Below are 10,740 nucleotides of genomic sequence, written 5' to 3'. Positions count from 1 at the left end.
TTTGAACCAAAATCAAGAAGATTTACAGTACGTGCTAGTTGAGACCGAAAAGCGAACTTTCTCTGTGCACCTGTTGGCTAGCCAGTCAGGTTAGCCAAGTAGCTGGATAGCTAAGTTACTGCCTGTGCGGTAAAAAAAGTTAGCTAGCTATTTGTTTAGTTAACGTTAGCTTTGCGAGTGACGATGCCGAAGAGGGATTCTAGTAAGGTCAGAAAGGGTGGTTTATTGATGGATGTTGAAGCTGCTTTTGAAGGACTTTGTACTCCTTTACCAGACACACATATCAAGAGTCCTAACCCAAAGAAAGTGTGCTGCACTAGGGAGGAGAAGGGCGAGATTAAGGAGGATGCTGTTTCAAATACTGACATCCTGAAAGTGGTCACGGCGCTGTCGACACGTTTTACAGCCCTCGAACAAACGATATCCAAGAACAGAGGCTATTACCAACATATGTGTTGAGCTGAAATGGGTGGAAATTAAAGTTAATATAAATAAGGATAATTTGAAGAAAATTACAAGCCGTGTCACCGAGTTGCAAGAAAGAAGTGAGGAGGCTGAAAGGTACAGTAGGAGGTGGAACTTACGGCTCTACAGCCTTCCTGAGACCCGCAACGAAGATGTGAGGAAAGAGGTTTTCGAAGTTTTGGCCATGATCGCTCCAAAGACGGAAAAACTTGGATTCCTGGTGGACACGGCGCACAGAGTTGGATACCCCCGAGACAAGACAACCCGGCCTGTTATCATACAATTCACCATGCGCACATTCAGAAACAAGATATGGAGAGCATCCCATGACGCAGAAGTCCTGAAAGAGAGAAAGCTTTGTGTGAAAGAGGATCTGACACATCTCGAGAGGCAGCTAAGGGATAAACTATGGCCACTGGTTGATAAGGTACGTAAGGAAGGGAAAAAGGCTGGATACAGAGGACCCAACACTTATATCGTTGGGAAGAAAGTGTTAAATTGATGACCTCAGCGATAGATCCAACCAACCAAGGATGACCTAGCAGGAGCAGACAGGATTCACATTGATAATGACCATTTTGTTATATGGTAAATTTTTGGTCTATATGTGGTACCTCGTTTTGTTCAGAGTTTTTTTATATTCTCGCAAGTGCCTTTACTCTTAGATAGATTATCTCAGAGTTACAATCCTTCATCTAGTTCAATCAGATTTTGTTTATCCATGACAGACTTCAAGTTCAGTTCTTTGAAAGTAACTTCACTCAATGTTAAAGGGGTACATGACAGCATAAAAAGGAAATCTATTTTCATTTACAGTAGACGTGGCAATGCAGATATTATTTTATTTCAGGAGACTCACTCCTGTGACAATTAGGTAAAATGTTGGAAAGCACAATCGGAGGGGGGGATCAAGCATATTTCTCCCATGCTTCATATCATTCAGCAGGTGTCGCTATTTTATTTAACAGATTTAGAGATTATGCTTTAGAGACAATTTTTTCGGGAGATGGTCAATGGATCATTGTTGTGTTCAAATTGGACAATTTCCATTGTATTGCTTGTAATGTATATGGACCCAATGGTACTGCACAGGCCAGGACTATGTTTACACAATTGTCTTTAAAATTGAAGATACTCCAGGATAAACATAGAGGAGCTTGCCTGATTATTGGAGGTGACTTTAATGATGCACCGGATGACTTAAGGGCTCGTTTGCCACCAAGGACATTTCAACAGCCAAGATTCAAGGCTACCTCTTTTTATCTGTGACCAGTTGTTGGTATCAGACACTTGGCGGTCTTTGAACCCTAATGGAAAAGAGTTAACTTGGAGCAGTGCTAACATAACTCTTCAATCTAGAATTGACCTATGGTTGATATCCCCTGGTTGTTTGCGGTTTGTGTCAGAACTCTCACACTGTTGTGCCCCATTATCGGATCATAAGATGATAGCCCTTAGTCTTGTTGGTTCTAAAGAAAAGAGTAACCATATTCGTGGTTACTGGAACTATAATAATAATTGATTAAAGGATGAGTTATTCATTGACACTTGAAACAACTACTAAGGAGATATTTGGGAACGAGCAAATGGGTCATGTACAAAGATGGTCTTTTTTAAAGTGGAAGGTCAGGGAATTTGCAAAAAGCGTAGTAAATATATATTTTTAAATTGACTCAACCAAGGAAGTTAAAATTATGGAAAATCTGAATGATCTGCTTATAAAAGATAATCTTACAGTAGAAGAGGAAATAACACTTAAGAAATTTACAGCAGAAATTGATAAGATTGGCTAAAGGTGCCTTTATAAGGTCAAGAGTCAAATGGCTGGAAGAAGATGAAAAGAATACTAGTTACTTTTTTGCCTTAGAAAAAAGGAATCGGAAAATACACAATATTGTCTGCTCTAAAGATAAATGACAATCTTAACACTAATCCTATAGAAATAGCAGAGCATGTGAACTCATTTTATGGTAATTTGTATGAATCAAATTTCAATCTCGAGGATTGTGATAGCTTTATTGAACAGGTAAAGAGCTTTACTCTAACAATTTCAGAACAATTCAAATCATACTGTGAGGTAGATATAGTGCATTCGGAAAGTATTCAGCCCCCTTGACTTTTTCCACATTTTGTTATGTTACAGCCTTATTGTAAAATTGATGAAATAAAAAAATGATCATCAATCTACACACAATACCCCATAATGACCAAGCGAAAACAGTAAGTATTCAGATCGTTTGCTATGAGACTCGAAATTGAGGTCAGGTGCATCCTGTTTCCATTGATCATCCTTGAGATGTTTCTACAACTTGATTGGAGTCCACCTGTAGTAAATTCAATTGATTGGACATGATTTGGAAAGGCACACACCTGCCTATATAAGGTCCCACAGTTGACAGTGCATGTCAGAGCAAAAACTAAACCATGAGGTCGAAGGAATTGTCCGTATAGCTCAAAGACAGGATTGTGTCGAGGCACAGATCTGGGGAAGGGTACTAAAAAATGTCTGTTTGGAACCACCAAGACTCTTCCTAGAGCTGGCCATCCGTCTAAACTGAGCAATCGGGGGCCTTGGTCAGGGAGGTGACCAAGAACCTGATGGTCACTCTGACAGAGCTCCAGAGTTCCTCTGTGGAGATGGGAGAACCTTCCAGAAGGACAACCATCTCTGCAGCATTCCACCAATCAGGCCTTTATGGTAGTGGCCAGACGGAAGCCACTCCTCAGTAAAATGCACGACAGCCCTCTTGGAGTTTGCCAAAAGGCACCTAAAGACTCTCAGACCATGAGAAACAAAATTATGTGGTCTGATGAAACCAAGATTGAACTCTTTGGCCTGAATGGCAAGTGTCACGTCTAGAGGAAATCCCTACGGTGAAGCATGGTGGTGGCAGCATCATGCTGTGGGGATGTTTTTCAGCAGCAGGGACTGGAAGACTAGTCAGGATCAAGGGAAAGATGAACGGAGCAAAGTACAGAGGGATCCTTGATGAAAAACTGCTCCAGAACGCTCAGGACCTCAGACTGGGGTGAAGGTTCACCTTCCAACAGGACAAGGACAACAACCCTAAGCACAGCCAAGACAACGCAGGAGTGGCTTCGGGACAAGTCTCTAAATATCCTTCAGTGGCCCAGCTAGAGCCCGGATTTGAACCGATCGAACATCTCTGGAGAGACCTGAAAATAGCTGTGCAGTGACGCTCCCCATCCAACCTGACAGAGCTTGAGAGGATCTGCAGAGAAGAATGGGAGAGTGTCCCCAAATACAGGTGTGCCAAGCTTGTTGCATCATACCCAAGAAGACTCAAGGCTGTAATCGCTGCCAAAGCTGCTTCAACAAAGTACTGAGTAAAGGGTCTGAATACTTATGTAAATATGATATTTCAGTTTTTATTTGTATAAATTTGCTAAAATGTCTAAAAACCTGTTTTTGGTTTGTCATTATGGGGTATTGTGTGTAGATTGATGAGGGGGGGAAACAATTTAATCAATTTTAGAATAAGGCTGTAACGTAACAAAATGTGGAAAAAGTCAAGGGGTCTGAATACTTTCCGAATGCACTGTATCTTTAGTTGTGAGAACTCTGAAGCAATTCATTCAAAGAAAAAAGGTATATCTCCTGGTATTGATGGACTTTCGATAGAATTGTTGTATTTGTTTCTGGAATATTATTGAAACTCCTTTATTGGAAATGTTTAAAGAATATATGGATAGAAATGAAATGTCTACTACAATGAAACAAGGTTTGATTACTTTACCCAAACCAGATAAGGATAATTGACCTATTGAAAATTGGAGACCTATAACTTTTTTAATGTAGATTACAAAGGAAACTCACATGTATATGCTAAATGTTTGAAAAAAGGTCTTAACTAAATTATAAATGAGACTCAAACTGGCTTTATGGTCAATAGCCATATTAGTTGTAATATCAGGTTGATTTTTGACCTTATAGACTATTCAGACAATGTGGAATCTATTGTCGTGACGTGACTGTCATTATTGTGATGACTATTATTTATCGAATAATTACCTACTATGTTTAATTGTTACTAGATTCAATTAATCATGTAACAATTAACTCATTAGGAATTTGGGGCACCACGGGAAAAGTTGTTTAACGAGTTACCGTTTCCTAAATTAACTCTAAACATATCTAGATATCTCATCATTTAACAGTCATTTATTAATAATTTACCTCATATCAGTCTCATTCTGAAAGTCATAGGCTCTTTAAGTCTGCACGAACCTGGGTCTTACTGATCATTCCGTACCACACAAATTGATTTAATTATTGATTTACTAACTAATTAAAAATTATAACACAAGATACAAACACGTACAAGGTATAGGTAGGGATTAGAAACTTTATACAATGAAAACGGGTCCCTAGCGGACTAACACAATATGACACTTGTTACAAAAGATGGCGAGTTAAAGAGAGAGAGAGAGAGAGAAAACAATTGGATACACATGGACCTAAACTCACAGTAATCCTAATACTTTGCCCCGAACTGCCGCCCGTTTGGGAAGAAAAGCAATGCATGTATTTACGTGTTGAAGGTCTTCGTCGTGTATCTCTGTTGGACCCAGGTCTTCGTGGGAAGTGGTCGATTGGGCCTTCTCTTTCGGATGGCCTTTTAGATGTAAAGCTCAGATTGTCCACAAGAGGTCACATCCTTCTTCTTAGTTGTCTGTTTACTTTCACTCGTTCTGGAAGTGGTCTTCTGAGGACGGCTAATCAGCCATGTCGATGATCTCATGTGGGGTGATGAGAGTAGTGTAGTAGACGATGGTTTGAAGAGAGTAACAGGATGGTCCTTCTTAGATACAGTACTTAGAACAGCTACTCAGCCGTAACATTGATTGTTAGTGGAGGCAACTTTGTCGTCTTCACCTCTTGTTGATTTTCAGGGTCGGGACCAATATGGACAAAAGCTGCAGCTTGAGGTCCGTCGAGTCTGATCTGATAAATCTTATCTCAATATTTTATGCACTCTGGTAAAGAGGGGCGTTTCCATCATACTGACACGCTCTCTGAGCTCCCTCGGGTGTGGCTAGTTACGAGGCAAAAGTATTATCATCACTATGATTTTGTTAGAAAGCTAAAATCACATTCCTATCTTCACGAAAACATTGTCTTCCTCCTTGATATTTTCTACACAAGGTAAAGGATGTAAACCTACAAGGAAACACGTGCCGTCATCATTGCTTTGGACAAAAAGGGCTTCACAGGCAAGGATATTACTGCTAGTAAGATTGCACCTAAATCAACCTTTTATCGGATCATCAAGAACTTCAAGGAGAGAGGTTTGATTGTTGTGAAGAAGGCGTCAGGGCGCCCAAGAAAGTCCAGCAAGCACCAGGACCGTCTCCTAAAGTTGATTCAGCTGCGGGATCGTGGGAACACCAGTGCAGAGCATGCTCAGGAATGGCAGCAGGCAGGTGCGAGTGCATCTGCACGCACAGTGAGGCAAAGACTTTTGGAGGATGGCCTGGTGTCAAGGGCAGCAAAGAAGCCACTTCTCTCCAGGAAAAACATCAGGGACAGACTGATATTCTGCAAAAGGTATAGGGATTGGACTGCTGAGGACTGGGGTAAAGTCATTTTCTCTGATGAATCCCCTTTCCGATTGTTTGGGGCATCCGGAAAACACCTTGTCCGGAGAAGACAAGGTGAGCGCTACCATCAGTCCTGTGTCATGCCAACAGTAAAGCATCCTGAGACCATTCATGTGTGGGGTTGCTTCTCAGCCAAGGGAGTGGGCTCACTCACAATTTTGCCTAAGAACACAGCCATGAATAAAGAATGGTACCAACATATCCTCCGAGAGCAACTTCTCCCAACCATCCAAGAACAGTTTGGTGACGACCAATGCCTTTTCCAGCATGATGGAGCACCTTGCCATAAGGCAAAAGTGATAACTAAGTGGCTCGGGGAACAAAACATCAAAATGTTAGGTCCATGGCCGGGAAACTCCCCAGACCTTAATCCCATTGAGAATTTGTGGTCGATCCTCAAGAGGCGGGTGAACAAACAAAAACCCACAAATTCTGACAAACTCCAAGCATTGATTATGAAAAATGGGCTGCCATCAGTCAGGATGTGGCCCAGAAGTTTGTGAAGACCAATACTTGTGTCATTCTCAAAACTTTTGACCACGACTGTAGAATGCCAGAGATAGATTATCCTCCTCTCTAATTGATGGCAGTATTAAGGTGTCAAGACCGGCACAGCCCCCTGTGGGTAAGAGGGTCTGGTTGTTGTCGGCCATTTGCCAAGCTGATGTGAGGCCTTTGATCCTCACCCATGAAGAGTCATGACACTATGTTCTTATTGTATTTCTTGACTTCTATAAGGCATTTGATACAATAGAACATCAATTCCTACTTCAGTCTCTTCAGGTCTTTGGTTTCGGTGGGGATCTTTATATCTACTGTAGCAATGTTTTAATAAAGATATTAATAGTTGTCATGATTTTCAGTACTGAGAGGTGTGCATCAAGGGTGTCCTATTTCTCAATTTCTTTTTTGATTGTGGTTGAACTATTAGCTTTGACTGTCCTAAATAGTCCAGACATTCAAGGGTTATCAATATTCAACAGAGAAATAAGAATTACTCAACTGGCTGATGACACAGCATTGTTTCTTAGAGAAATTATTTTTTGTGCATGACCTTTCGCCTCATAAAGCTATTCTGTGGAATAATGGTATATCACTATTAAAAACAAAAGTATTTTTATGCAACATTGGATAGAAAAAAATATAATCTTTGTAGGTGACATAGTGGTGGCCAACTGTTAAGTTATGAGGTCTTTTTAAGAGTCAACGCCTTTCCTGTTACATACAAAGAATATCGCTCTGTGGTTAATGCTATGCCCTCAGGTATTTCTCAGCTAATGAAAAGTCATATGTGTTTTCAAGATACTCTTAGAATAGAACCTAGTCTATTTATTAATGGTATTAAAAATCTAAATTCCCAACTGTACAAATAAACACATAAGATAATATTTTTTATAGCAAAAGAAAGATCACACCAACAGGGAAACCCTTTTGGAATTCACAACTATCAGACATTCAATGGCGAAAGGCTTGGCTTTGTACCTTTACATTTTTTATTTATATTAAGAGAGGTGCACCTGAAGATTTTGCACAATATGTACCCCTTCAACACAATGGTGTTAAGGTTTACAGACATTATTTTTTTATTTAACCTTTATTTAACTAGGCAAGTCAGTTAAGAACAAATTCTTATTTACAATGACGGCCTACACCGGCCAAACCCGGACGACGCTGGGCCAATTGTGCGCTGCCCTATGGGACTCCCAATCACAGCCGGTTGTGATACAGCCTGGAATCGAACCAGGGGGTCTGTAGTGACGCCTCAAGCACTGAGATGCAGTGCCTTAGACCGCTGCGCCACTCGGGAGCCCAAGTGTACATTCTACAATGATGGACCTGAAACGCTGATATATTTGTTATACAGTTGTTTGTACACTATTAGATTTTGGAGATAAATGGAAGAGTACATACTGAGTAAAACTGGTCACATTATTGATATTAAATGCAATGATGTTATAAACGGTTTTTATTTTTTTACTGTACCCTGAACTATTTGAAATGTATAACTAATGTCATGATTTTGGTTTGTACATTTTAAATCCACAAAACAAAAAATAACAAAAAAATCAAACCCCAGCTTTAAAGTGTTTTTGATAGACTTTGTTTTTAATTGAGTCTCTGAAATTACTAAATAATAAGAAAAGCTTGTCTACGGTCCAATTTTATAATGAATTATTTTCGGAATAAGTCACATTGTCTCATTCTCTTTTGCTGTCATAACTAATGTTTTTGTTTTGTTTGTCTTTTAGATTGTTAATTCTTGAACTCAATGACGTCTGATTATCGGTTATATTTGATTCAATAATAAAAATTAAAAATTAATTTTAAAAAGCTCTAGAAAGAGGCCAGAGTTCCCGAGTTGGAATTCCGAGTTGGATGACCGTTCAAAAATATTTTTCCCAGTTGGAGCTAGTTTTTTCCTAATTCCCAGTTGTCTTGAACGCACTGAAGTCGGAAGTCGGAGATTTCCCAGTTCCCAGTTCATAATTTAGTTGTTTTTAACACAGCATTAATGCTCAGAGGGAGACGGCAGGGTATTCCCTTTGAGTCAGGAACCAAAACTCCTTCGTAGTGACCCGTGAATGTGTTGTCTGCAGCATTCGGTCACGACAGCTCGATCAGCTGTTCGATTTCACTTACCAGCATGTCAACTGAGCCAGGATCACAGAGAAGTAGGTCCCAAAGTGCTCTTCCAAGCGTTGGAGGTGAGCAGTCCTCACTCATGGATGTGGTTTGATGTAGTTTACAATCAAAGTTACCTGCTGCAGTATATCCCCGAGTTCTGTGCTCTGCTCTTTTGCCGCCAGTTGCTCTCGGCGTATCATACAACGCGTCCATATGGCAGAGGGAGACAAAGGCCTGCCTGCCGTCCCGCCATAGATGGAGCCCCATCTGTGCAAAAGCCCACCATTCGATCCCATGGAATTAGTTTTTCGTCAATATAGCCACGCAGCACACTGAACATCCCCTGTCCTTGTGAATAGCATCCCCCGACATGTATGGCGAACAAAAGTCAATGCATGGGCATCTTGGCCCTCACAGCTAACTTCCATTTGGAGAGCATAAGCTGGAGAGTTTTTGAGTCATTCAGAGTTTCCTCTTGATTGCTAGCAATATCATAAATTATTTGTTTAACAGTATTATCTGACAAAGGTATTGATGTGAGTTTCTGTGCCTATGCCTCCCCACACATTGTTTTCACCATATCAATTGTGGCCGGTAATATCAAAGTCTCAAAGTGTGGTTTCATAGCGTAGCAGGCCTAGCCATTCATTGTGGGAATGATTCAAGTGCAACGGTCAAGTCCAGCCTTTTCCCATGATCTAAGGGCACTCTGGTTTAAATTTTATCTTTTAGATTTGAATAATTGTAATTTTGATTTTTAAGGTTACAATGATTTTGATTTTTAACATTACAATGATTTTGAGATACAAAGACGATATTATGACAAAAAAAATTCTGAGGAGAGTGAGGTAACTATGGTCAACTCTGAGTTCAACTCGAGGTAACCGGTCATACATTTCTATAGCAACAAATCCTTCAGCACTAAACTGCTCCGGGGCAGGCTAACTCACATTCCACACTTAGTAATGACAGGATGCATTTGAAAGTTCACGCACAGTAAAACGTTTGTGTGATGATTGCATTGATAACCACGCCAAAGTAATAAAATAAAGGTATGTCTGTGGCCATGAGAGGGAGTGGAGAGGTGTTGATTACTCTGGCATGTTGCCATCATGGTTCAGGGCAGTCGCAGCACTACAAGAGTGAGAGAAGAGAACCCTACCTGCTGAAATCACTGCCATGGAATGAGAGGGAGTGGAGAAGTGTTGACTAGGCTACTCTCTGTCTGTGGCCTTGAGAGGAAGTAGGGTACTGTAAAAGTATATTTCACACGATTGCCAGTTGAATTTGCAAGATAACTTTTATTTCATTTTGATTTTGGCATTGATTGATATTTCCGCATTGTCTCAATGAAGAGTTTGGTGTTAGACTAGCCACGTGTGACATGCACATGTAGTTAAGCCTGCAGGCGGACAACCAATATCCACTGTCGTAGTACGGATGAAGCCTGAGCTGGAATGGGAAGCTAACTGAAGTTGGCTAGCTTTAGAAAACCCTGAGTAGATTTATCTTGCTTTGTTGTATACCCCTCTGGTCTGCACACCGCGTGTGGCCTAAATGCCCGTTTGAGGATGTCCTCATCAGTTCGGTTTTGGTAAAGGGGAAGCTGCATTCTAGCCTGCTACACCCCACCTGTGTCTTGTATGGTTAAGAACAGGTTTTTGCCTGTTATAGGCTTTTTCTTTTGAACACTGAATATTGAACTGAAGTTTGTATATCTATGTAAATACAGTTGAAGTCGGAAGTTTACATACACCTTAGCCAAATACATTTAAACTCAGTTTTTCACAATTCCTGACATTTAATCCTAGTAACAATTCCCTGTCTTAGGTCAGTTAGGATCACCACTTTATTTAAGAATGTGAAATGTCAGAATAATAGTAGAGAGAATTATTTCTTTCAGCTTTTATTTCTTTCATCACATTCCCAGTGGGTCAGAAGTTTACATACACTCAATTAGTATTTGGTAGCATTGCCTTTAAATTGTTTAACTTGGGTCAAACGTTTCGGGTAGCCTTCCACAAGCTT

This window comes from Coregonus clupeaformis, chromosome 29 (genome assembly GCF_020615455.1).
Source record: "Coregonus clupeaformis isolate EN_2021a chromosome 29, ASM2061545v1, whole genome shotgun sequence".
In the NCBI taxonomy this organism is placed as follows: Eukaryota; Metazoa; Chordata; class Actinopteri; order Salmoniformes; family Salmonidae; genus Coregonus; species Coregonus clupeaformis.
The sequence above is the reverse complement of the archived record's forward strand: the minus strand, read 5'-3'. Positions refer to the sequence as shown.